General features: G+C 40.1%; 1 long non-coding RNA gene across 1 annotated transcript; it reads right to left on the bottom strand.

The window, feature by feature from the left end:
• Positions 1-3,369: 3,369 nt before the first annotated feature.
• Positions 3,370-20,547, bottom strand: LOC115431388 (uncharacterized). The gene is made up of 3 exons (XR_003937090.1): positions 20,318-20,547; positions 19,157-19,162; positions 3,370-3,380 (listed from the first exon to the last, which is right to left on the bottom strand). It is a non-coding gene; the product is annotated as an uncharacterized LOC115431388 (long non-coding RNA).
• Positions 20,548-27,138: the final 6,591 nt, after the last annotated feature.

Genomic DNA, 27,138 nt, shown 5'->3' with positions numbered 1-27,138 from the left:
GACGCCTAAGTATTTTAAGTGCTTTACAGCTTTTATAATTCCTCCACCAAACAAAATTCCTGAGTTATCTGTTTAAGTAGTTTTAGACGTAAAATATATGTAAAGTGTTTTACTTACATTGAGAGTTAAACATGATTTTTTAAGCCTATCAAACACCTTGCACATGCCCGCTGTTAGCTTAGCTGCGATTTGCTCTTTAGATCTTGCACGTGTAAAAATAACTGTATCATCGGCATACATTTGAATATTAACATCTGGGCGTGCTTGCAGAAGATCATTGGCATATGTACTAAATAAAATCAGTCCTAATATTGACCCTTGGGGGATCCCGGTTTCACAATGTAGATTTCCTGAGCACTTGTCCCCAATTCTGGTATGCTGGCGTCTATTCCCTGTCAAGTTACTTTGTTGTGATATTGGGCTCTATAAATAAAATTAAATTGAAATGAACTGAATTATTCTCTAAACAGGACGCAATCCAGTTTAATCCATCAATAGAAAAATTAAATATTGAAAGTTTTGTCAGTAGACCTCTTGATTAATGGTATCAAAGGCCTTCGTAAAGTCTAAAAACACTATCAAATTTAACTAGTTTTGTCATTAGCCTATATCACAGTTGTGTTTCAGTTTTATATAATGGTGAAACATTGACTACAGTATTTGTGAAATTTGTTTTTATAATAAAATGCCGATTGAGTTATTTAACATAGACATAAAGACAATATAAATATCTTGGTGTTTGGGTTGATGACAAACTTAATGTTCATATTTACTCATTCATATCTAAGCTGAAACATAAGCTGGATATTCTCTATAGAAACAACAGATAACATTTTTCATTCTCAACCAGTAAAAGGATTGTTTAGGTAAATTTCCTGTCTGCTTTAGACTATGGGGATGTTATGTTCAGGTGGTCAATTCCACTCCCAAACCATTAGAAGAAAACTATCATTCAGCATTAGGATTTGTCACAGGTGATAGGTTTTTCCTCACACCATTGCCTGCTATACTATAAAATTGGCTTGTCTGCTTTTGCAACAAGAAAGGATCAGTATTTGTTTTAATTTATAAAGCCATTTTTACAAAGGCTCCTTCCCTATGTATAAGAAATGATCTCCTGAAAGTAGGTATAATCATCACACTCACTATACATCAACCAGAGATACATTCTTTGTTTCAAAGGACTGCTTTTAGTTACCATACCCCACATACTTAGAATCTGCTTCAACAACCTTAAAGTTTATACAATTAATTTTATAAATGACACTTTTTCAAGCTTTAGTTGCTAATTTTCTTGATTTTAATTGCTCCTGATTTAAACAATTATTGCTTTTAATGTTATCTAACTTTTTCTTACAAGTTTTACCTCTGTGTGTCTTATAACTGCTTTTCTGTCTGTTCTAATGAAGAAGCTTCTTATTTTCATTAGAGTCAAAAAAAAAAAAAAATCTATCAAGCGTTTCTTTTAGGGGTGAAAATTTTCCACCAAATTTTTGTACTGCTTTCCACAGGCTGTCTCATTCTGCGTACTAACTGGTAAAGTCAATGTTAGCTCTGCTCAGCCTGTGAAACATCTATATAATTTCAGTTATTTTACAGCTATTTTCCACATAACTGAGAAACCGAATTTTTTGGGGGACAGTCGGAGCTACAGCTACCTTTGTCAGAAATGGATGGATTCATGACATGTGGTGACAACTTAAATTTTTGCACGTCAGACATGATGACAAACAAAACTAACCAATCTAGCCTACAGTCATATTTGTTGGCTACTGTCAGCTCAGGAATCTACACAACATACCACTCCTTCACTTGGATGACAAACCAAATAGATGGGATGTCTTACTCAGTTGAAACCTACTGCTTTGTGTGTTAGTTGTCCTACTGCTCAATCACAATGTATTTCGCGTACTGGGTGTGGAATACAAGAGGAAAAATATAAATCTAACCCAGCAGTACAAATTTAATTTGTTCCATGATTATGCTCATTTTCTGATTTACTTGTTTACAAATCAAATTTCCCCATTGAAATTAAGTGACAATTATTCCACTCCAGCCCCCAAGAATCAAAAAAACATATTTCAGTTTTAAAAAACAGAAATAGTCTGATTAAAATGAAAATAATTATAACATATAGACTGGTTTTATGAACTTATTTCCCTCTAAGATGAGATGATCTGTGTGCAAAGAAGTTGGAGCAGGGAGGAGGATTACTGTTTGGAAAGAATCTCCTTCCAGTAAAACGTCAGAAGAATTTCTGGCATTTTCTCTCGTAATTTGAGCTTTCTGGCCTGATTTTCAGTCCACATTTGCAGGTTGTTTCTTTAAAAACCTATCCAGAGAAATCTACTTTGTTCTGCTTTTTAAAATATTCACAAAATGTGCCAGATCATTGTCATTACATGAAACAGCTGCATGACCCGATCTTCATGTGTCTGGATGATTTTTTTTCTTCAACAAAATCAGAAACTTCTTGCCAGTTTGCCAACACCTCTTTTAATGTACTCAGAGATAGCCTCCTGCACTACACTGTCCTTGTTCGTTAATTTCCTAATCTCTTCCACTGCATCTGAATGCAGGAGCTTGAAGTTGGTTCCGTAAAAAGAACCAGTTCCGAGTTCCGAAAAAGGAACTGCTCCGTTTACGGAACCAGTTCCGTTTTCGGAACTCGCAACCAGTTCTGTTGAAGGGTCCAATTCCGTTTAAGGGTCATGGAAGTAAGCTGTGCTGAAGTCTGAAGTCCACAGTCAACACACCTGTCTAACAGGACATTTTAGAGCACTTCATGCTTCCTTCTGCTGACAAGCTTTATGGAAATGCTGATTTCATTTTCCAGCAGGACTTGGCACCTGCCCACACTGCCAAAGGTACCAAAAGCTGGTCCAGTGACCATGGTGTTACTGTGCTTGATTGACCAGAAAACTCACCTGAATTGAACTCCATAAACAGAGTAGTGTCAATAGGGAAATGAGACACCAGATCCAACAGTGCAGATGACCTGAAGGCCACTAGTGTCTTTGTGTCCAAAAAAAGCACTATACAAGTGTGATGTATTATTATTGTTATTATTATTATTATTATTATCATCATCATCATCAAAGCAACCTGGGCTTCCATTCCACCTGAGCAGCGCCACAGGCTGATGACCTCCATGACACACCACACTGATGCAGTTATTCTTGTAAAAGGAGGCCCAACCAAGTCTTGAGTACATATAAATGAACACACTTTTCAGAAGCCTGACATTTCAGTTTAAACTATCCTGTTTTTATTGATTTTATACAATATTCAAATTTTCTGAGACACTGAATTTTGGGTTTTCATTATCTGTAATATTTCACTCTGTTTAATGAGTCTATATAAAATATGGGTTTCACTTTCTGAAATGTGTGACAAAAAATATTGAACTTTTTCGTGATATTCTAGTTTATTGAAATCTACCTCTATGTAAAAGGTAAAATTAAAAACAGAAAAGAAAACAGGGCCACTAGTGTTTATCAAAACATCAGTATTTCTAACTGAAGATTGCTGGTTTACTCATTAACCATGCAATATGACAGTACTTGATGTACACTTTGCTCATCATTTTGTTATCTCTACCTGTCCTTGATGTCAAGCCAAGTTGCAGGCCCAGCACTCTTATGGTCCTTCAACAGTTTGGACTGGAGTGGAAAGGTGAACATCTTTTGTATAGCTGCCTCAGATGATTCTCAGTTTAATAACTGAGCAACTGTCGACACAGAAACACACACTCACTATGAGACTTGTCTCAGGCCGTTTGCCTCCTATGGCTCAGGAGGAAGTGGCCAGCTACAGAAAGACACAGACTGTTCAACTAATGGAGGCAACACGAGGGAATATTCCATTTGGTTCCACCAAAACAAAGCCACACCTTTGCATTCCTGTCAACGTTGTGCTGAGGGAGAGGGTCTTTTCTCCCTGGTGAAAATGTCTCTGCACAAAGAACACAAACTTGTTAACCAACTCCTTTTCTCAACCAAAAGTACTACAGTTAAAGAAGAGGTTTCATTTCCAGGGTCATAGAAATCATTTTGAACACTTGCAACAATTCTTTACCCAAGTACTCCTTCATAACATGTTTTTCCTGATCGTCTGTGCTGCAAAAGTGACTGATATAGAATTAAATGCTTAAAATGCCCACTGTAAGATGCACAGGGTTTTAGAGGGATCATTCATTTTCTGAACTGCTTTGTCTGAGTTATGGGGGTGCCAAGTCAACAAGCAAAGGTGGGGGGGTACATCCTAAACATGTCTCCAGTTCACAGGGCTGACATATAGATGAACAACCCTTCACTGAAATGGGTGTATTTAGGACCCAAATGTAGTACAAGGGAACTGGGATAAGTTTGAATGAGTCTTTATTAACACTACTGAAGACCGAAAGCAGAGCAGGAGGAGTATTACAGTTTGTTCTTCCAGCTGGATGCCTTAACGCAGTACTTGAGGCTGAGTCTCAGGCTAGTGAAGGAGGTCAAACCTGGCTGTGTGACCACAGGGAGAAGCCCAACTACTAGGACCTGTACGGATCAGTTTTCCCAATGACCAGCGAGAAGGGAAGGAGCTTACTCTGGCCATTGCAGCAGCAGCGAGCAGACTGTAGCCTGACGAGTCCCCTGGCAGTGCTGAGGTGCCAAAGAGGAGTGAGCAGCAGGTAAGTTGGGGACTGGCGGAGGTGTCAAAGCCAGGGGTGCAGACAGTAGCTACACTCTTAAAAAAAAAAAAAAAGATTCATGGCGTTAGTAAGTTAAGCTTAAAATCAAGAGCTTTCTCCGCTTAAAAAAATAAGTTTGTTACATGTACACATTTAAATCAATTGATAAATTTTATTAAGTTGGTCTAAATGAAAAAGGAAAACAGTGTTAACTTAGTAACATATCGATTTTGAACAGACATTTCTGCCTTTAACTTAAAGTATATTAAGTTGGTGCAACTTAAAAATTTTGTGAGCTTCCTCTAAAAGCTGAGTACAAAGCTGACGTGCCTGTACATGTTTTGCTGACAGACCACACCTACCACAAGAAATAGAGGGAAAACAGAAAGAAAAGGGAGAAACAATTTTGCACAGAACTTTACTAAACTTTAAGGCTTGATAGAATTTAGCTCTGTTTCTGCAGCAGTGGTTTTAATTATTCAAGGACTGAATAATACGTATTTTGCTCCTTTCTAATTTAAATTTGTAGTGTTTATTGTGACACGTTTGCTTGCATTGGGTATATTGCTAAAAAATGTGTTATGTTATGTGCAGGGGTTCAGCAGGGTTGTGGTGTTTGTATTAATTTTGAATTAATGTGTGCATGCTAATGTTTATTGGCCTTTTTGTGTTTATTTTTCTATTTTACAGAACTGCACTATGAGTAAGAACCATAGGCCAAATGATGCCTTTCCTGTTTATTGATTAATTCAGTTACATTGTTCAATGCAACTCCTCTCTGCTTGACAGATACAGTTTACTCTTTGTAATAGCAGAGAGACAACAGCATTGTGTACAATTGAGATATCAACATGGAGACAGATGTAGTAATTAAAATGCACAGAAAAATAAGCAGTTTGATCATATAATTGGAATTTCTAAGTGGAATTTGTTCTGATGTACAGAAATAAATTAGGCCAGCTCAAAAAGGTGAGGTAACTATTTGTATGGACATTTTTGAGTAAAATAAAACTAAGGTAAGTCAGTATAAGTAACTGGAGCAGTTCTTACACAATTAAAATTAAGTTGCTTTGACTTAATTAAGCTTGTAGAGTAAAAAGCAAGCCATGTTGTTTGTACTAAAGTAATAGAGTTTACCTAACTAGAGAAGTCTTGTGGCATTTAAGCCATTTGCCAAGTTGAAATAACATAAAAGATTAATGGAAATTATTACCTCAATTTTTTACAGTGAGCCAAATTATTATTTTTTAGAGTGTAGGGATGCTGAGGCAGGAGACGTGGTCAGAGACAGAAGGCAGGTATACGCTTACCAGGAGGCAGGCAGGGAGATGTGGTCCAAAAACAGAAGGAAGGCAGGTTTATTGGGAGGCAGGCAAGGAGAACAGACCAAAAACAGATAAGGATGGAAACAGGTGAGCTGGCAGGAGGAAAATGCAGGAAAGTCTCACATAGATGCTGAAGTACAATCTGGCAAAGACAGGCGAGTTAGAATAGCTTAAATACAGGGCTGCATAATGAGTTGCAGCTGTGTGAGCAGGTGAGGAGAGTTGGCCTGATGAGGTGGGTGTGACTGACAGGATGAGTGGATCAGAGGCAGGGAGAGTAGAAAACCACTGTAGCGGGAGGATGGGAGGGAACTGACATACTGGGACTGTGACACTCATGCTCACATTCACACCTGTGGGGATTTAGATTGACCTGTTAACCTATTAAGGGAACCCAGAAAGGTCCCATGCAGACATGAGTAGAAAGGCCCAAAAGCTAGAATTGAAACAAGGACCTTCTTGCAAGGCAACAATGCCATCCACTAATTTCTGATCATAATTATGTTTTCATTAGTGCACATCACCTGAAAATGTCAAAGATTGCTGTTTACACACACAGAGGGCATTGGCTTTCACAGACTTTTTCATGTTGTTTGTTTTTCAGAACACATTACTGCTTCTCCTTTGGCATCTGTTGCTAAGGTTCAGTACCGTGTTTGAGTATAGACCAGTTTAATATGTTTTGTACTAAGCAGCCCTCAACAGACAAAAGAAAGTGTTTTAGCAGCTACCATGGGTCTAGCTCAGAGGGAAGGCAGGATGGTGCAAACTTCAACTTCAGCTCTACTTATCACCAGATACTGCACGTTACGTCTTTAAGCCCTTTTTTGTGCTGAATAAGTATACAGGGTGTCCCATAAGTCTCCATACATAGGAGACATAATACATTCCATACATATATGGTTCTAACATGTATTTCTTTATATTTCTTCTTTATAGTTCTTCAGCAGTGGAGGACACGCATTGAAATGTGTTCCCGACAAAATGGCAGTCATGTAGAGCATATTATATAAATAAAAATGGTTTATGTCAAGAAACGTTTATTTTTCCTATGTATGGAGACTTATGGGACACCCTGTAGTCTCCAACACTAACCTCAAACAGACAAGAGTGGAAAATGAGCTATTGCAAATCAAGGTTCAAGGTGACTTTATTTGTACCCGTGGGTAGATTTGTTTTGCAGCAAGCTTTCGCTCACTGCATGTCGCTGCGTGCGCATGCGCCCAACACAAATCCTTCGAAAGAATTACAGTGGAGATAATGCAAGCACATACATCACATACATAAGACATAAGACATTATAAACACAGTACATGTGGTCACGTGATGGAACTTTTTCAATGGATTTGATTGTGGGAGGGGGACAGGAAGAGAAGAAGAATGTTGTGAGGCAGACGGAGATGCGGGGGGGGGGGTTAAATGCTTGTTTGTGGTGACTCCTTGAAAGTCTGTTTGTGTCTGAAGAATAAGAGACTCAGACTTCTGTCCTTTATCAGTTCATTCAGTCCTGAGTCTTGACCTTGGAAGGATGTTTGGACTGCAAAGGAACAGATTAGACCAGAGTGGCTCCAACTGCTTTACTGGCTCCCAGGAGAAACAGAATTAAATGGGGAAAAATGATTTGATTTATGCTTAATTTAGTTAGAACAGTTATAATAATTTTTGTTATGACCGGGCCTCAGCATTACTCCTCACTTCAGAGCAGGTAGACCTGCACAGTTCGTCTTTTTCCCTCAGTCGATTTGCCGGAGCACATCCACGGTCTTTCCAGCGATGTAATCCAACTTTTGTGTGAGTCCACAGCTCGTCATGCAATCCTCCGACTGTGTCACCATCCGCTGTAATACCTTCACGTTGTCACTAACCACTCCGAAGTGCTCCTTAATTTCGATTGACAGCAGCGGGGTCTCTCTGTGTGCTGCTGTCTTTCCAACTTTGTGATAAACCAGGGCAACTCCAAGACCAATTAGAAGGTGTCCTGTTATCAAAAATCCAATCAGGTAAATATCATATCCTCCACCGACAGAACCCACAGCCATACTACCTCCACTTGTTCCAAGCGTCGATCACATACTGCAAAAGTTCTGTCAGGGCAGGCGGGCTCCTCCCGATGCCTTTGTTCCTGGGTGAAAAAATATTGTCAATTGCGCTGAGTGTCCAGTTGATCAATTCCATAATTTAGTTGTTCGGGAATACAGCAAGCAGGGGATCCAAAGACAAAAACAGACGAGATGCAGAGGCAAAAGCAAGAGAAAAAAGAGGAAGGCAAGGACAGCTCAGAAACACGTCTGCTCTCAACAGAGGACAGGAAGGAATCTTTAAGACATTTTAAAGGTTTGCTCTACACACTTAATACCGTCCGTGATAATCCCTTCTCCCTCTCTTCCTCCTCAGTAGAAACTCTATCCATTTACACTGCCTGAAAAGGATTTCTTTGTCTACATCACCTTACTTCAGTTTTTCACCTCCATAACTCTCATCCTCCACTTTCCTTTCTTACTCCATAAAAATACACATTAACCAGTGTTTTTACACTGAATCTGCCAATCTAGGCTTTCTTAGTTAAAAACTTTTAATCATACGAGTTCATATCTCCTCATGTAAGTTGCCTGCTATAAGCAATTTTACAACCAAATAAAAAATGTGGTTCTTTTATGAGTGGAATTATGCAAGAATATACTGAATGTTTCTAGCTTTGCCAGTCCAGAGATCTAGTCTAAATCTCAAACTGATAATAATCTATTCACGTCAAATTGAATAGAGACAGGTATAAATGTGTAGCTGCACTTTCCATCTTTAAAACTAGTCATTTGTTAGGTCTGAGTACATCTACAAAGGTAGAAACGGGAAATGAGAACTGTTGCAGACAGATATCAGATCTTGGATCAAAAGACACTGACAAAAGTAGATGTCACTTTTAAGGTGACAAACACTCTCAGGATTCTGATACACTGGTATAACAGGTTTAGGTCTCACCATTACATAATATGGAGAAACGCATTTGGTGTAATTAACTTGACAGATAACCTTTCGAGATAACCGTACCATTATGCATGAGGCATTTAATGATAGGTTACTGATGTTAAAAGCTAATGTTATGTAACAGATGAATTATGTTTATCAGACATGTTTGGGCATCAGCTTTATTTATTTGTATAGCACAATTTATATAGCACAATGCATTCAAAGCCCAGAATAAACAGTCAAACTTTAATAATTACTTTAATTTTTAATGCCCTGCAAAATAATGTCTTTGCCATCTTTGTTTTCAGATTCAGACCCTTCCGTGAGCACTGCTTACCCGATTATGTTTACAACGTTTAAAATATGATGCTCCCTTCAGTTGCCTGCTGGAGATAGCAGCCATGCCAGCCAACAAAGAGAGTAAACAACAGGGGTAAAATCCATACACCTTCAGGATTGTGTTTGATCTGCAAATACCCATGATGAAAATGACTGAAGGCTTAATGCTGGAGATCATTTTCAAGGTTTAATGCTGGATGTCAAACTTCAGCTCTAAGGGCTTTTCTGCCTGAGGCGCTTTAACACTGGACCAAGCAGAGAACTGTCCATAATATTAAACCAATGTCAATATCAACATTAATGTTGAGGAGTAAGATAAAAGCAATATCCAGCATGTAAACATCTGAGGTTTTTTTTTCTTCTTTTTTTTCTTTTTCTTTTTTTTTTAAGATGAAGCTGAAGTTGTATATTTTCAGAGCTGTTTTTTTTTTTTTTTTGGAGTAGATCATGAACTGTCTACTCTAGTGGCTGATATTATAGCGATATGATACTGTCTATCCCCCGATATCCAGCATGAAATTACGCCCCTGGTGGCTGCTAAAACTATAGCTACAAAATGTGAAGGCTCTCTTGCATCATCGGCTTATCAAGCTTCGTTGTACAAGAAATGTAATGTTTTTGGTCAGGGGCTGACGTTTTATGTTTTGACATTTTGCGCCATCTAGTGTCAAAAGATTTTCATACAACGTGTGTAAGTATGACCTGTTCTTACTATAGTTTACCACGAGAGTGCAGCAGTGCATGTGAAGCAAACGCCATCTTGAGCCTTTTGTGCATGGTTAAGGTTTCCTTTTTTTCAGTCTAAATCCACTTGCTTAGATTTTTCTGTGTTTTCATTATCAGGGTTATGAAGGGTGTTTTCTGATTTCATTTTCACTATAATCATGCATTTTTAAAAAATTATTATTAAACTGTACATTAACCGATACCACTCAATAAACACAGCAAAAGTTAGACAAATGAGATAAAAAAAAAAAAAAATCCTACATGATAAAAAGGAACCTTGTGTTCAGCGTTGTTGGCTCACATAATATGATCTGCAGGTCATACTTAGTGTGTGTGTGTAGTACTGAGTCACAGACTGCTTTGTTTCCTAATGTAGAAACTGTACAAGCCCTCACTTGCACAGATCCACATAGTATTCATTTAGTGAGTTTCTGTGTAGACTTGTGAATACTTCCACTGCAGCCCACAGTGCTGCATTTGAGTCATATAAAGAACTCCTCTTTTCTATGACTCAAGGGAACTTTTGCACACACTGCTGATACCTTTGTCACCTGACATTGCTGTATTGTTCAGGGATTTATTTCTTATGTAACTGTAATGGCCATTTTATCAACAAAAGCTGAATATGGGACTTTTTTGTGCTATTCTGAGGTTTAGTCACTAGAATTGTTACACAATCTCTAGAGTTTAAGGATTAAACCCGGAAAGGTGGTCTAAAGAATAACACCACATAAAAGGGCAAATAAAGTCCAGTATGACATATGTGCACGGACATTTTAGACGACAACTTACAAATAGAGACAGTTATTGCTCTTTGGTTCTTAGATTTGAGTATGAGGAATGTATTGTAATTAGGTTTTTTTGGCTGCTGATCAGTCACATCAATGCACAAAGTGCATGTCTACACATCCTGCACCCATACACACAAAGAAATGATAAATCCCCTTTGCTGAATTATGAGTCACCATCCTTGTGAAAAATGCTCATGGGATATATTTTACTACAGTTATATTATATACCAATCTGCCTCAATACTCAGTCTGACCTGTGCTGACCTGCAAAAGCATCTTCTTAGCTACACACAAACACGCACACGTGCACGCGCATGCACACGCGCGCGCACACACACACACACACATATATATATATATATATATATATATATATATATATATATATATATATATATATATATATATAATATATATATATATATATATATAAATTCCCCTTAGATGGTAAAATTAATCTCATCTCATCCCCTTGTATAAAAGCCATTTTTTTCATCAAGTTCAGTTTTCATCTTTGATAATGCTGCAATCAAACAAACCTGCACAGTATGAGGGAAACAGGTCTGTCTGCTCTGTGTATGAGAGTCATTACTTATCCCGGGCAGTTCTGAGGAGAGCTGATGTTTAACTAAGATAAACTGTAAAAGCACCTGGCACAGTTGCTTGTGGACCTACTTAGAAACCAAAAGGGGAAGTCCCATTACTTCCTGAATATGGCTACCAAACAGGTATAAGATATCTTTAAAAAAATTTAAATCTAGCATCGAACACTTCTTTTCCATATTGCTATACTTGATCATGAAAGCATTGCTTTTTCTTACAGGATGGCAGACCTCTCTCTGCATTATAGGTTGCAGAATTCACTGCAACATCGGAAGTGTAATCCATAAGGATCTGCACCTGCCCCACATGACACTCAAGGGATTTTCCATGTCTTTATTTTATTTTTTTTTTCTGCACTGCATTAAGTGCCACAAACATTCTCTGTTTTCCATCTTCACCAACATATAAACTAACAATGCTGTGCAAGTGTGATGACATAATGCTAACTAGGGCATAAGTGACTTCAGATTTTTTCAGATCGACTTATTTGTCAATAAAGTTGAAGTCAAGTCGACTAGTCGTGTGATGACATCATCACATTGACAGCGGAGAAACAACACAGACACACAGCCATTCAACAATGAGCAACTTTTACTAACATTCACTGTAACATTAACAATGTACAGTAAAGAGCAGAATAAAGACCTTCAAGACACAAGCATCAACAGTCCTTCTCAGACATCTAACCAAAACAAAACATTGACTAACATCAGAATTTTCTATTAAATTTAAGTGAACAACATAAAGTGGTAAAGGGTTAAGACAGTGACAGCCAAGACGCACAGCACGTTTGAGAAAAGAGCATATTGTCTTCATGAAATAAATGAACAGAATAATCCAAACACACCCTCTGTCCAAATTATTATTCAATGTTGGTATTACTTGCATGGTATACAGAACATTACTTAGACGATAGTTTTTCTAGATCACAATCAGTTTAGTAACCCTACTCTGAGTCATCTTCTTCCTTCAGTCTTAGCCTTGTGCTAGTGATGCATGGGTCATTTTTATTTTTTTATTTTTTATTTTTTTTCAACTCGCTTTTGTGGAATTATTTGAATACCCCGCAAATGAAGTGACATTTTTTGGACCCGCATGAACCCGACCCAGGTCCGCTGATCTGCACATCACTACCTTGTGGTCCAGGTTTTCATGTGGAAAGATGAGAGTATCGACTTGCGCTGAATGAAGGATCGCTCACTGTTGGGTGATGGAAGGGAGAGAGAATAACACACGACTAGTCGACTCTTCCAAAGTAGCGTCGACTTGTGCCACAGACGTCGATGCGTCGACAAATCGGCTTTTCTGTCAATGCCCTAATGCTAACGCCAACTGCTGGATACTCTGTCACCCATCCCTTATTATTTGACCATTCACTCATTGGGAGCAGCTGTGCAAGCACTTTGCGGCTTGTTTACAGCTATAAGTGTTTGTTTCAGGACTTCTGAGTTCAACTCTGAATCCTCTGCAGAGGTGAAGGGTCAGTACCGTCCTACCTCTTCACATGAAATGCAACATGCACATGTGCGTATGCTGCATGTGTATGTGGTAGAGAGGGTGTGGGCCAGTGTGAGTCAGTGAGTAAAAGGTGAAAGTGAAGCCACAACGCCTCAAGTGGATTTGTTTGCTCTGCATGTTGAGGCGTGTTTCAGGACCTTTAAGGCTTGGCGTGTACACACAGGCTTCTCACACTGCAATGTCTGCTTTAATTTCCTACTATCTTCAATTACATTCCTTTATTTGAGTTTAGTGTTGGGATACTGGTTTAAATTTGCATGAAAATACCATATCACAAATAAAATATATCTAACAGTATTTGCATTTGTGTGTCAGCACTGAAGTGGGTCATACAGGCTATAAGATGCAGAATACAGGGTTGGGGGTTAGGAACATAACCATGATATTCAGAGAATTGAGGTCATCAGGCCAAATCATTGCCTGATAAATTGTGCTGTCATGCTAAAACAGTGGCATTTAGCTCTCACAATGTGCCTTATCCTACATATAACCTTGCAGAGCTGTTAATATGGCAGTAGAAACCAGCCAATTACCAGGCCAATGTCCAAGACCTAGAGGATAGGACATAACTGAGTTCCAAATACAGTGTCAGGGAGTAAATAGTTATATGTAATGGTGTTATATAATTAAACTACAAAATAAATATAAAATGTAATGGATTAAAGTGAAAAAAGCCTGTGCGTGTGACATTAAATTACAGTTACTAATCAAAATGTTGGTGATTTCAAAGGGATCACATGTGAATATACAAAGCCTGGCCAAAAAAGTAATCACCTTGATTTAACTCAACCAATAGTTCAGGTCCATCCATTGGATAAATTACGGCAGTGATTAGGATGTTTCAGTTGTTTAACTCTAATTGAGGCAGTGAGTAGGTTCTCATTTCTGAAACAACCATCACTTTGATAGAGAGCATAAAGACTGGACTGTGTTTCAATGGAAAAAGGTAATGTGATCTGATGAGTCCATGTTGACCCTGTTCCACAGGGATGGGTACATCAGGGTGAGAAGAGGAAGAAGAGGATGGAGTGATTACTCATCATTCCTAGTGTCAACAGTAAAATCCTGTGGGGACAGAGTTATGATCTGGGGTTGCTTCAGTCACTCAGGTCTAGGTTCTAGGTTAGGTTAAATTAGATTAGGTCTAGGTGTTCTAAGAATGAGAGACATTAATGTTGTGACATTGAATAAGTGTATTGAAATATGAACTGTAATCAAAGCTAAATGCAATGCAATAAAGCATTTGAGTATGGAACTTTATTCTGACATTCCTTCTGCTGCTTTGTGTCTTTTCTTCACGCAGGAATGTCTCCTTTAGCATATTTCTGGGAAATATGCGTTCGCGTCATGGTTAGAATGGTTTACAAGGAGCTGAATCTATTCCAGTTAAAGCTATACTGTACGATCTGGCATTTTTACACTTTTCTTTTGTAATCTTACAATGCTCCTAGTGGCCAACTAAAATGTAAAAGAAATCCACCAGGTTTTGAAACTCAAAAATGTTTATTTCTCATATATTTCTGACAAGTCTGACCAATCATTTTATTCGGTCCGAATAAAATAATTGGTTGAGCTTCCTGTCAGTCATCTGTTGCCGCATCAGTTGCCTACCGCTGTCACCACTTGCGAGTTGTGTGCCTCTGTGGCAGAGCAGTCTTTGAAAGGTATCAAGGAATGGCAAAGAACTTTCAATGTGAGCTGCCACTTCCAACCCCAGCTGCTCACACAGAGAATAAGACGCAAAAAAGACAGTAGCAGAAAAAGCTGCCCAAAAGAGAAATCTTGATGCAGCAAGAGGCAAAGAGGCAAGATGCCTATATACATCGGGTCTGCTGTCGAGCGATGGTGGAGGCTAAAACTGCTTCATCAGGAGCTGAAAAGCGAAGAGATGGTGGCGGAGTTTCTACTGGAAAGGTACTTTCAGTTTGCCTAATCATAGAAGACAACATTATAGGTGATAACGCAGCATCCAGATGCTATCAGTTACTAGGCTATAGTTGTGTAATGTTATGTTATTTGTGCAATGAAGATTAGTGTTAGTGTTAGTGTCAGCGTTCACCATTAGTGTAAAACAAACCAAGCATGAAGCATTAGCGATCACTTTTAGATTTAGACTGCTGTAGCGTTATGGACAGTATTACCGGAGTTAGTGTTAGCATCCGCACTTGCAGCAGCCTCAGTGTCTCAAACGCAACTCTAGGTCTCTTCACCCGCGGACGGGCCGTGGTCTCAGCGCATTTTTGGAACTCGCAACCAGTTCCGTTTAAGGGTCCAGTTCCGTTTAAGTGTCATGGAAGTAAGCTGTGCTCCGACCTCCAAGCACCGCTTAGCACCCTCCAAGCCCGGCTCATGCGGGGCTTGGAGCTGCTTTAACCTGCAGTGAATCGCGAGAACAAGCCGGTCCTCCACGGACCTCGGATCTCGTTCTGAATAATGCTCTCCATCAGGTCCGACCCATAAATTAATACACATTTGCACTCCTCTGCTGTTTATATTTTCTTTAATGCTGGCGGATGTCATTTTATTTTACTTCATTAATGCCAACCCGTATCGGTCAGTTGTGGTGAAGAAGGAGCTGAGCCGAGAGGCAAAGCTCTCGATTTACCGGTCAATCTACGTTCCTACCCTCACCTGTGGTCATGAGCTTTGGGTCATGACCGAAAGGACAAGATCCCAGATACAAGCGGTCGAAATGAGTTTCCTCCGCAGGGTGGCTGCAGCACGGCCACAGCACGGACCTCCAAGCTCCAGGTTTTTCATCAGCTACTGGCTACGTATAAATTAAACGGACCTCGGAGGCTGGTTATGAATAAGCTTTCTTGGATCTGCTTATTTGGAACCAGCTCTGTTAAAGGATCACTGAACTAGTTTCGTTTACCGAACTCAGAACCAAGCCGTGCACCGACCTCCAAGCCCTGCTTTGCCCTCATCAAGCCCTCCAAGCCCAGCTTCTGTGGGCCTGGGAGGTGCTCTACAACGGGGTGAACCGGGAGACCAAGCCGCCTCTCCACGGACCTTGGATCTAGTTCCGAATAATGCTCTCCTTCAGGTCGGAGCCACAAAGTAATACATATTTGCACTCCTCTGCTGTTTATACTTTCTTTAATGCTGGTGAATGTCATTTATGACTTCCTTAATGTTAACTCCAACTCCCACATCGCGTCATGCCATGGAGGAAGCCATCCTACAGGGTCCGAACGTCGGCTGCAGCGTGGTGTACCAGGTCACAGTGGCTTAGTGCACCGGTCTGCAAGCTGGTGCTAGAAGCCTGGAGCCCGCTTTGTGCAGGGCACAACAGGCGATATGGAAGTTGGGGTTGGCATTATTCCATCCATCCATTATCTTCCGCTTTATCCGGGGCCGGGTTGTGGGGGTAACAGTCTAAGCAGGGACGCCCAGACTTCCCTCTGCCCAGACTCCTCCTCCAGCTCTTCCGGGGGGACCCCGAGGCGTTCCCAGGCCAGCCGAGAGACAGTCTCTCCAACGTGTCCTGGGTCTTCCCCGAGGTCTCCTCCCGGGGGGACATGCCCGGAACACCTCCCCAGGGAGGCATCCAGGAGGCATCCGAAACAGATGCCCGAGCCACCTCAGCTGACCCCTCTCGATGTGGAGGAGCAGCGGCTCTACTCTGAGCTCCTCCCTGGTGGCTGAGCTCCTCACCCTATCTCTAAGGGTGCGCCCAGCCACCCTGCGGAGTAAACTCATTTCGACCGCTGTTATCTGGGGTCTTGTCCTTTTGGTCATGACCCAAAGCTCATGACCATAGGTGAGGGAAGGAATGTAGATTGACCGGTAAATCGAGAGCTTTGCCTCTCGGCTCAGCTCCTTCTTCACCACAACTGACCGATACGGGTTGGCATTAATGAAGTAAAATAAAATGACATTCACCAGCATCAAAGAAAATATAAACAGCAGAAGAATGCAAATGTGTACTAATTTATGGGTCGGACCTGATGGAGAGCATTATTCAGAACGAGATCCAAGGTCCGTGGAGGACCGGCTTGTTCTCGCGATTCACTGCGGGTTAGAGCAGCTCCAAGCCCCGCATGAGCCGGGCTTGGAGGTCGGAGCACAGCTTACTTCCATGACACTTAAACGGAACTGGATCCTTAAACGGATCTGGATCTGTAAACAGAACTGGACCCTTAAACGAAACCGGTTGCGAGTTCCGTTAAAGGAACTGGTTCCGTAAACGGAGCCAGTTCCATTTCGGAATTCGGAACTGGTTCCATTTACGGAACCAACTTCACGCTCCCTGTGTGGCGTGTCTTCGAAGTTCAGATAAGCATGCATCACTCCAGCCAATGCAGGTGGTTTTAACTGCTGAGGAAATGTCCGGTTTCAGTCCATTTAGGAAACAGTTGCAAAGATGATTTTCCCAAGCTCCTAAAGTGTTGCCTAAAGGCGGCCATACACTGTGCGATTATTTCGATCGTTGCACGCAGCTCCATCTCAAACTGTTCGAATCCATCGTGAAGTCAGGCTCCCGATTCATGTTCTCACACTGTGAGATGCTCGTATGTGACCTGACTGCTCACACTGTAGGACCATACACCAGAGGATGCACGACACGTTCGAGTGTTGTATCAGGAAATACAACGTTAAAATACCAAGGAATCCGTTGAAGTGCATAGATTGATTCTGTATTGGCGTGAGTCCACGAAATGGTAGTGCTAAACAAAAACCAACGAGCTGCTGTGGCAATATGTGCCATTATCTGCGGGGAATCAAAAAAATAAGAAAAGACGACAACGTGTTTGGTGCAGGAATTGGTTGTCCAGACGTGGACAGTATGGGCTGTCAATCCTACAGCAGGAACTAGAGGTAAGCTGCAAAAGCTAAACTGCACTAGGCCAATAGCCAGCTACTGTTAGCTTTACGCTACTGTACGCTTCTGTGTTCACGCATGCACAGTGTGAGAATTTGAGGCCTATGGGCTCATGGCACTGCTTTGACAGTGCAATACCCTCATGAGGAGCGAGCAGGATTTCAAACAGCTCCGTTTTCCTTGCGAACACACGATTGCTGATCATGAGGTGGTTGTGAGGTGTTAATCGCGTCTCCTTACCCCATGTACACTGCACAAAGCACGACACACGATTAGAGGCACATCTGGCTCGATCCCAGAAAGAGCTGCATGAGTGAGAAATCATCTCTAAAATCGCACAGTGTAAGGCCACCTTTACTCAGCAGGGGGTTGAAGGCCACTGTGGGTGTAAAGATCTCTGTCAGGCATGTGAGATATTCATCAGGGTCTTCAATGTCCTTTTGTTTGCAGGTGGTGATTTCTCCAGGTTAGTTTTAACTGGAAATGCTTTGGTAAATGCCTCACATAGACTGTGGACGGCATCTCTATACTGCGCATTAGTCTCGTCTTCCCAGTTGATATGTTTGCAATGGAGGTCACTACTTGGGAATTTGTTAGCAATTTTCTGCCAGTTTGTAGGTTTCATCTTGGTTATTAGAAGTCGTTTCATTTCATTCATAGTCGGTTTAAAGTCCTGACAAAACGTGAGGAATTGTTCATCAAATATATTACCTGATGCTGTGGGGTTGGGCAAGTGTTGTCATGCTGCTGTGATGTCGGCAGAGGTCCATGCATGAAACACTAACGTTGTATCTTCTGGTCCAGCTACTTCAACCATGGGCATGCTGAGGACTGCATCCTGAGTGTGGTGATGCAGTCTGTGTGCAATTGGAGAAGATTGGTTGGTTGCAGAGCTTTGTGGTGGAACAGATGTGTCAGGTCGATCTACTTCTGCGTTGGTATTTTCCTGAGACATGGTTAAGGCATCTGTCTAATTTCTCTCGTTGAGTGATGCAGCATTGCATGGTGGTGGAGCTGGGGGATGAGTTGGTGGGTTGCCGTTGAGGTCTGGATCCAGCTTCAAAGCCAACTGTGGATACAAAGAAGAAGGAATCTGCGAGTCTTGTGTTTTTTGTGTGTGTAAAATTTGTTTTTCATTTACTCAAATTTTTCACGTGAAAGGGGTAATTGTTTCTGGATCATTTTTCTGCTTCGTGCCTCTGCTTACTTTTTCCACATCTGCAAACACTCGTTTTGCTCTTCCATAATTTCACAGACACTTTCTTTTTCCTTCTCATTTCACATTCTTTCTCCTTCAACTTTTCTTCTAATATTAGTATTTTCCATAAACTGAAAGATCCCCCTACTGGGAATCCAAAGTTATCTGTCCAGGCATTCAAATATTTAACACTGTTTTCTCCACATTTCCTTCCCATCCTGCCGTGCACGACTACTATACAATACAGACATCTCTGTAAGGACTGCTTTGTCTCACCACAAGCAGTAAAAGGTGACAAAATCCCCGATTTTCACCTAGTTCATGACTAGTACACTTAGATTGTGGATATTATGGGAAATGGAAATATATCAAATTAAGCTCAATTTTCCTAAACAAATAAATGCTAGATCATCAATATTTCAGTGCTCACCAGATGAATTTTGCTGAATTGAGTCCTTGGAATCCCAGCGGTGATGATCTGGGGTGTCAGCGGTCAATCCTCCCTTCTCAGAAGAGGATTTGAGGTAGGAGGCTAGAAAGCTCTTCTGTTCCAGGATGGCCTGTTCACTGTCCATTGCAACTTCCAGACGATCACTGGAGGAATCTCACTTTTCTGACACCAAACTGTTACGTAAAATTTTCTCTGCTGCTGGTGAATAATGAAATAGAGACATCTGCCGGCTGACAGTTTTTTATTTCTTTGTCAAGAAAGGTCAGTTCTGCACACAAGCAGCGATTGTGAAGAAAAGACAACGAGCTTCTCACAAGATCCACCTTTTATAAGATGAATCCCATTTGCAAGTGACACCTCCAGTCTCTTCAATGGACCTTTTGATTGAGTGATAGGGGAGTTTGGGTAAAGTTATGGGAAAGTTATCAGGCAGTGTGGGGTATTCGGGAAAGTTAGCATACAGTGGGGAAGGGTTTTCAGGAAAAGATATGGGAACAGAGAACGGAATTAGATAAAGAAGTTAAAATTCCATTACAGTCCCAAACTAAGGGCTTTGTAAGGGGAGACTGAAATGGTTCTGTATGGAGTTTAATGTTCATGCTGGGGCCTAGATACTAAACTATCCTCCAGGAACAAGACAGTTATAAAAGTAGAATACTGTGAATGCAGAAGGCTGAAGCAGCTAGTGCTGAACTGCTAATGCAGGATGTTGACTGACTGAAGTCATTTTTGAAAATGCTTTAATACTTTGTGGAAAAGCTAGTGCAAATATATATTATTCGGACATGTCTTAAACACCAGTCTGTGTTTAACATTTTGGAGCTCCGGAGTGAAAGAGACATAGAAGCAGGAGTCAGACTTCCAGTTTGGTTTCACTTTCATTTTCACGCCAGTTACTAAACCACGCTACAAACGGACTTCATGAAGTTTGCTTGTTGTCTCGTTTCAAATGTCACTTTGCATCTGCAAGTTGCTGTCTTGAAAAAAGAAATGTGGAGTTGTAAAGAAGATCCGCTCTTCATTCATTAGCTTCAACCTTGGCCAGAGTTATGCCCTTAAGACAGTAGGTGCTAGTGCTCATGGGAAGCGGAGTCTTTGTCCCTTAAAAACACTACAGATTCCATTGCAGTCCACTTTAAACGAATTCTCTGTTCAGGGCCTTTAAAGCCAGATGAATTCTACAGTGCACTCCATAAAATGCCAAACAACAAGGCTTTGTTTGCTTCCCTGCTAAGTTTCACAAACATTTCTGGTGTACACTTTCTTTCCTCTTTTTCAGAATGATTGATGAAATCCTCAAAACTAATACCCCCCACCATGAAACAGCCTAATCACCTTACTGCTAAAACCTGACAAATATCCAACCCTTTCATCCAGCTACCACCCTCTCTCTCTGCTTAACACAGATAAAAAAATAATAAGCAAGACATTAACAAATAGAATCAAAAAGGACATCACTTCTGTTATACACCAAAATCAAACAGGCTTCATAAAAGGAAGACAGTCATCTCATAACACTCAGAAGCTAATTAATCTAATGCAAATCTTGCAAAACAAAACATAAACATGCCCACACTTGAAAACCCTTGGCCCTCAGTCAACATCAAAGTTTTTTGCACATATGGATGTATGATGAACTGATGACAATACCCTGTGGCGAGGAAGGAGGGTAAAAACTGAAAACCATATTTCTCAAACTATACACACAGAAGGCATTTGATAGAGTGAATTGGAGCTTCCTATTTGCAACCCTACAAAGATTTGGGTTCGGAGAGTAATTTATCAATTGGATTAAGGCACTTTACATATCACCAACAGGAACTATCACCACTAACTGTCTAATCTCACAACAGTTTACTCTTCACAATGGCACTTAACAGGGATACCCACTGTCTCCATCACTGTTTGCAATCTTATAGAGCCACTTGCAGCCAGTATATGACAAAATATTAACATCAAAGGTATCACATCATTATCCACAGAACATAAAATAATTACCTCCGCCAAGGATGTTATGTTTTTACCTCCGCCAAGGAGGTTATGTTTTTGCCAGGGTTTGTTTGTTTGTTTCTTTGTCTGTTTGTTTGTTTGTCTGTCCATTAGTGTGCAACATAACTCAAAAAGTTATGGACAGATTTGGATGAAATTTTCAGGGTTTGTTGGAAATGGGATGAGGAAGAAATGATTAAATTTTGGTGGTGATCGGGGGGGGGGGGGGGGCACTGATCGTTAGTGTGCAACATAACTCAAAAAGTTATGGACAGATTTGGATGAAATTTTCAGGGTTTGTTGGAAATGGGACAAGGAAGAAATGATTAAATTTTGGTGGTGATCGGGGGTGGGGGGGCCCACGGGGGGGGCACTGATCGTTAGTGTGCAACATAACTCAAAAAGTTATGGACAGATTTGGATGCAATTTTCAGGGTTTGTTGGAAATGGGATAAGGAAGAAATGATTAAATTTTGGTGGTGATCGGGGGGTGGGGGGGCCCACGGGGGGGGGGGGGGCACTGATTAGCCTTGGCGGAGGTCTACGCTCTCCGAGTGCTTCTAGTTTTGTATGCAGACGACATATTGATCCCTCTTCAAGAACCGTACTCATCCTTACAAGAATCTCTCTCAGTTATTAACACATTTTCATTACTCTCCAATTATTCCCTCAAGCTGTCAAAATCCACCATTCTCAGTCTCTGTATGGTGAAGGGGATGAGGCAGCCCTCACCCCACATTTTCAACTTCCCACAGGAAATATTAAATATCTAGGAATCCACATATTCCTTAAGGTGTCAGAACTGTTTAACTTTAACCACAGCCCACTACTAAAAACAATATAGAGTAACCTCCACTGCTTGACAAATTTACCAACTTCACTTTCATAAAGAATCTTTATGATAAAAATGTCAGTTCTCCCCAAAATTAACTTCTTATTCTCCATGATCCCCACTCTGCCAAACCCACCCAGCAAATCCTTAAACTCTGTTATTTCTCATTTTTATTGGAAAAATGAAACCCTTTGCATTAAATTATCAGTCTTACAGAAACCAAAGTCCCATGGTGAATTAGATGCACCAAATTTTGAACATTACTATAATGCAAGCCAATTAAAATACTTAAAGCAATGGCTCACCCCCTCTGACCTAGTCTCGTACTGGATAGAAACAAAACAAGCTTTATGTAACCATTTAAATCTATCAGATTTCCCATTCATCAGTTCCTCAATCAAACATAACATCTGCTTCCAAAACATTACCATAGCCTCACCTCTGTCAGCCTGGGGGAACACCTTCCACATTAAAAGCTCCACAGTTACACCATCTCCCATTTCTCCAATTTGGAATAACCCTGAATTCACAATAAACAGCAACCCTGTGCACTCATCATTATGGAAGGAAAAAGTCATTACTCACTATCACCATATCATGCACAATTCGAACCACCTGATCCAGAGGTTCGGTATTGGGAGCAGTCAATACCTCCATTACCTCCAATTGAAGTCCACTATTCTCCCAAAACTGAACGGTACATCCACTGATGAAAATCAAAGTTGCATTATACAAGGCTTTTTGAACAATGATGGACCCCATATTTCAGAATATACAAATTTTTATATAGCACAGAATCATCAACCTCCCTCCCAATTACAAAGTGGGAACAGGATCTCTCTATAAAACCCAATGCCAATTTCTGGAGTCAGATCTGCAAGAACACCTTTATTCGCTGTAAAATCTCATACAGCTCATTCAATTCAAGATCATTCACACATATCACTACACAGGTGAGAGACAACATAAAATGAGTTTTGCCACTTCAGATCAATCTACACGCTGCACATAGAATAGCACAGACACCTACATGCATGCACTCTGGCACTGTACTAACTCCTGTTAATCAATTTTGGGTTCAAATCATTAGTCACTTATCCCACATTATTAACCACCGCATCCCCATATCCCCTCAACTTTGCCTCCTAGGAGACATGTCAGCAGCACAACTTAACCACAATACTAAAACATCATTATTCACAGCCCTAGCTGTTGCCAAGAACACAATCCTCCTCCACCGGAAAGCCAGAGATCAATGAAATATGCCTCAGTGGAAGACCCTGTTAATAGACCACATTTCAGTTGAACAAACGGCTGCTTCACTCAATCAAAAAAGTAATAATTTCAACAAAACCTGGTCCGTATTCACAAACAAACTCAATATTGCTTCACCTTGACTTGCATTCCATAACTTATTTTCCTTGTTTTCAACCCCTTCGTTCTGACTACTCCATCTTCAGTAACTCATTATATACACTTACACACACATAAACACACACACACACACACCCACACACACACACACACACACACACACACACTCCGACTCTTATTCGCACAATCATCTGCCTCTCTCCACATCCCATTTATATGAATTCTTCACACAGGATACAATGACCACAATACACACACCTCCAAACACGAACACACATGCAAGTAAAACTCAATTATGCAGCTTAGTTTTGTGTTATTTTGTTTTGTTTTAATTTTTTTTCTTTCATTCTTTTCATTTAATTAGTGATTAGCCATTTTTTGTCTTGTTTGAAGTTATTGTCTAGTTTTGTCAATGGGGATCTGTTTTAGTATGTCTGTCCCTGTACATAAATGGAAAAACTGTTAAATAAAGAATGGAGAAAAAAAAAAAGCTTGTGAAACACCAATATTTAGCGGCAGCAAAATTAAGGAAACAAGCTTTGATTGAATTGTAATTGAATTTTTTTTTTTTTTTTAATTGATTCAAATTGATTAAACATTTCAGCTGTATTTACAACGTTTTCTTCTGCCTTTTTGACTGTGGTCATTTTCAGAATAAGTAATTATATAATTTATGTAAATGTCAGCTTAAATACAAGGTAAACATGAACACGTCTAAGGGGATTTGTTCTTATCAGTCCACATTCTCCCACAGATGACTCTAGATGACTTTAGATTTGTTAAGGGTCCTTCACTTGCAGTTGACTTGAGACTTAGATAAAACTCCTGTGCACTTATCAGGGTCACTGCTGAAGCTTCTATAGATGAAGACAGCAACTGAAGTCCTTTAAGAGTACTAAAGGCACTGGAGATACGATCAGTGGGAGCCCACAGGCTAAACTGACAAGTGAGAAAAAAACTGTTGCCCTCATGGACAGGTGGCTCCATATTTCTCTCTTTCATGCACCTTTTTCTTTTTTTCCTCTCCTGTTTCACACCATTACCCCCATCCCCAGCTCTTTCTCACAATCCTCAGTGATCTGCTCTCAGGACAGACAACACTGTTCCAGAACTCAAAGTGAGGCCCATGAAGCAAACCCACTACACTGTTTTTTCAGTATACAGGTACCTGAATGAATACCTCAAAATGAACATCCACAGTCCACTTCTCCCCAGTTGTGAAAACCTCTTTGCATCACTTATCTACACTATGTCACACTTTGCATCACCGACTGCACAGTCAAAAAATCCAGCAGCCGACAAAAGTGTAGTCACATAATGGACTAAAGTGTTGATGGAGCTGCCAAAAAACCTGATGCTCAATGTAAGTCTTATCTTCTTTGTGTCTCATGCTGCTGCATAAAAGAGCAGTGTAGTGTAATACTAATTTCAGCATATTTTTAGGATAGGGCAGTTGGTAGAGGAAACCCAATGTTAATCACACATAAGGCGGTAAAAAATCATATAGTAGGAAAAAGCATCAAATGTATCTATTTTGGCTGCTGCTTATTATCAAACTGTCTCTGTCTGACGTTGTAAGACAAAGTAGAGTAGCAAAATTACATATTAACTACTGTTTTTGTGCCATAAAGGCAGCTGCCTACTAAATATTAATCTGTGAGTCAGTCATTGTGACAGTGAAACATTGCTGTGTCAGAGCTGCAGGGCATAACAGCTTTTACTTGTGATTTTTGGTTCATTTCTGGTCAGCCTTAGGGAAACACCTGCATGTTTCCCTCTGATGCTGCTGCTCCGACCAGAGGCCAGTTTCAGACTCAGGGTTAAATTTAGTCTCTTGCTTTCTACAGCTGTTTTCTATGCTAATTTGTGACACAAAAACCAGTCTTGAGTTGCAGAATCTTCTTTTTTCTGACTGGCGACAAGGTTGGAATTGACAAAACTAAAATACAATGTAACTGAGATGCATATTTACAGACAACTATTAAACATACTGTTGCTTCTGTTCAAGTCTGAGCCTCAGCTTAACAGGTTTGACCCAAGGCAGTCTGGGCTAACAAAATAAAAATAAACATATTTAATACTCAATATATAAAGTTGGAAGATGTTGGGACACAGTATTAGGTCACAAATCCATATGATAGTTACAGGCATTACTTTGAAATTCAAGTTCACTTCATTTTCAGATGTAAACAGTTTTGCAGAAGTGTAAAATCTTTCATCTGTAAGTTAACGGTCTTGTGAACCCATTTTAATTCAGCAAAAGAGGAAGTTAACTACAGTGGAACATGCATAAACACCTGCTGCATCAGAACTATAAGTTGCTAGCAAGATTATTTTTCAGTTGTGTCATGTCAAATATAGAAAACCTTATTTTGATCATAATAAGACAAATACAGTTTGATTTAAGGCTGGATATTGTTAGTCTCATGACATAATTACGTAACTCATATGTTAGGAGAGTGTTAGGAGAGTTAAGTTATGCAAATATTACAATTTGATCAAAATATGACTTAGGCAATTATGCTATGAGGCTAACGTTATGTAACCTTTGTCTGTTTTCATTTCCTGCTTTGTGTTTTTGACCTAATAATGAATTTTAACATTATTCTCTCATCATCCTTCAGCATATTCTGCATAACATTTTCTGATTCTTCTTTTGATACAGTTTTTTCTTTTCCCCCTAATGTCTTTCCAAATTTTAAGTTCCACCTCAGTTGAAGAATAGAGGAATTTTAATGGAATCACAAAACAATGAGACCACTAACACAATGTTTGTGTAACTACAGGGAACCATACAGAACTGTGTTGGAAACTACCTTACAGCTAAGCCTGGTAATTTATACTGTCTTATGTTGTGGCTGTTGTGCTTGATTTAACAGTGTCCAGAGATCCATAGGTTACATGGGGGGGGGGGGGGGGGGGGGGGGGGGGGGGGGGGGGGGCTTTCAGGACTGCAATTGGAGCTCCAGGGAAAGTATTTCTTATTTTTAAAGTTCTGTTAGTCAAACAGGCGTGCGGGGACTTTGCTGATTTCACATAATAGGCCAAGAAGCAAAACATGAGGAGGTTGACATTTTTGCAGGAGCAAATCAAAGACAAGTGGTAACTTTAGTTTATATGTAAATACAGAATCAAAGTCCACAGTCCAACAGATAGCAATATATTGTGCACACTGAATTTATCCTCCTCTCACATGCTGAAACAAGTCAGTGTTAAAAAGATTTCCTGTTCCAATGCCACCGTACATATGGCAGCCAGATAGATCAGGTTGTAGGGTTCATAACTCTCCACTTCTCACTGTATTATGTGTTAATGTCTCCTGAACAAGCCCTGACTAATCAGCAGGTTTGTACTCTCAGGACTATCAGGGCATCTTAACTTTTAGTTATTTGTTTTTGTGTGTTTGGTTGACATACAGACTCATATGTGACATTCATTTGTCAATAAAAAGAAAAGCACTGAACAAAAAAAATACTGAGGTGACTATGTGTACAAAAATTACATGAATATTACCAAATTACATTAAAA

Source organism: Sphaeramia orbicularis, chromosome 13, assembly GCF_902148855.1.
Source record: "Sphaeramia orbicularis chromosome 13, fSphaOr1.1, whole genome shotgun sequence".
NCBI lineage: Eukaryota > Metazoa > Chordata > Actinopteri > Kurtiformes > Apogonidae > Sphaeramia > Sphaeramia orbicularis.
The sequence above is the reverse complement of the archived record's forward strand: the minus strand, read 5'-3'. Positions and strand labels throughout refer to the sequence as shown.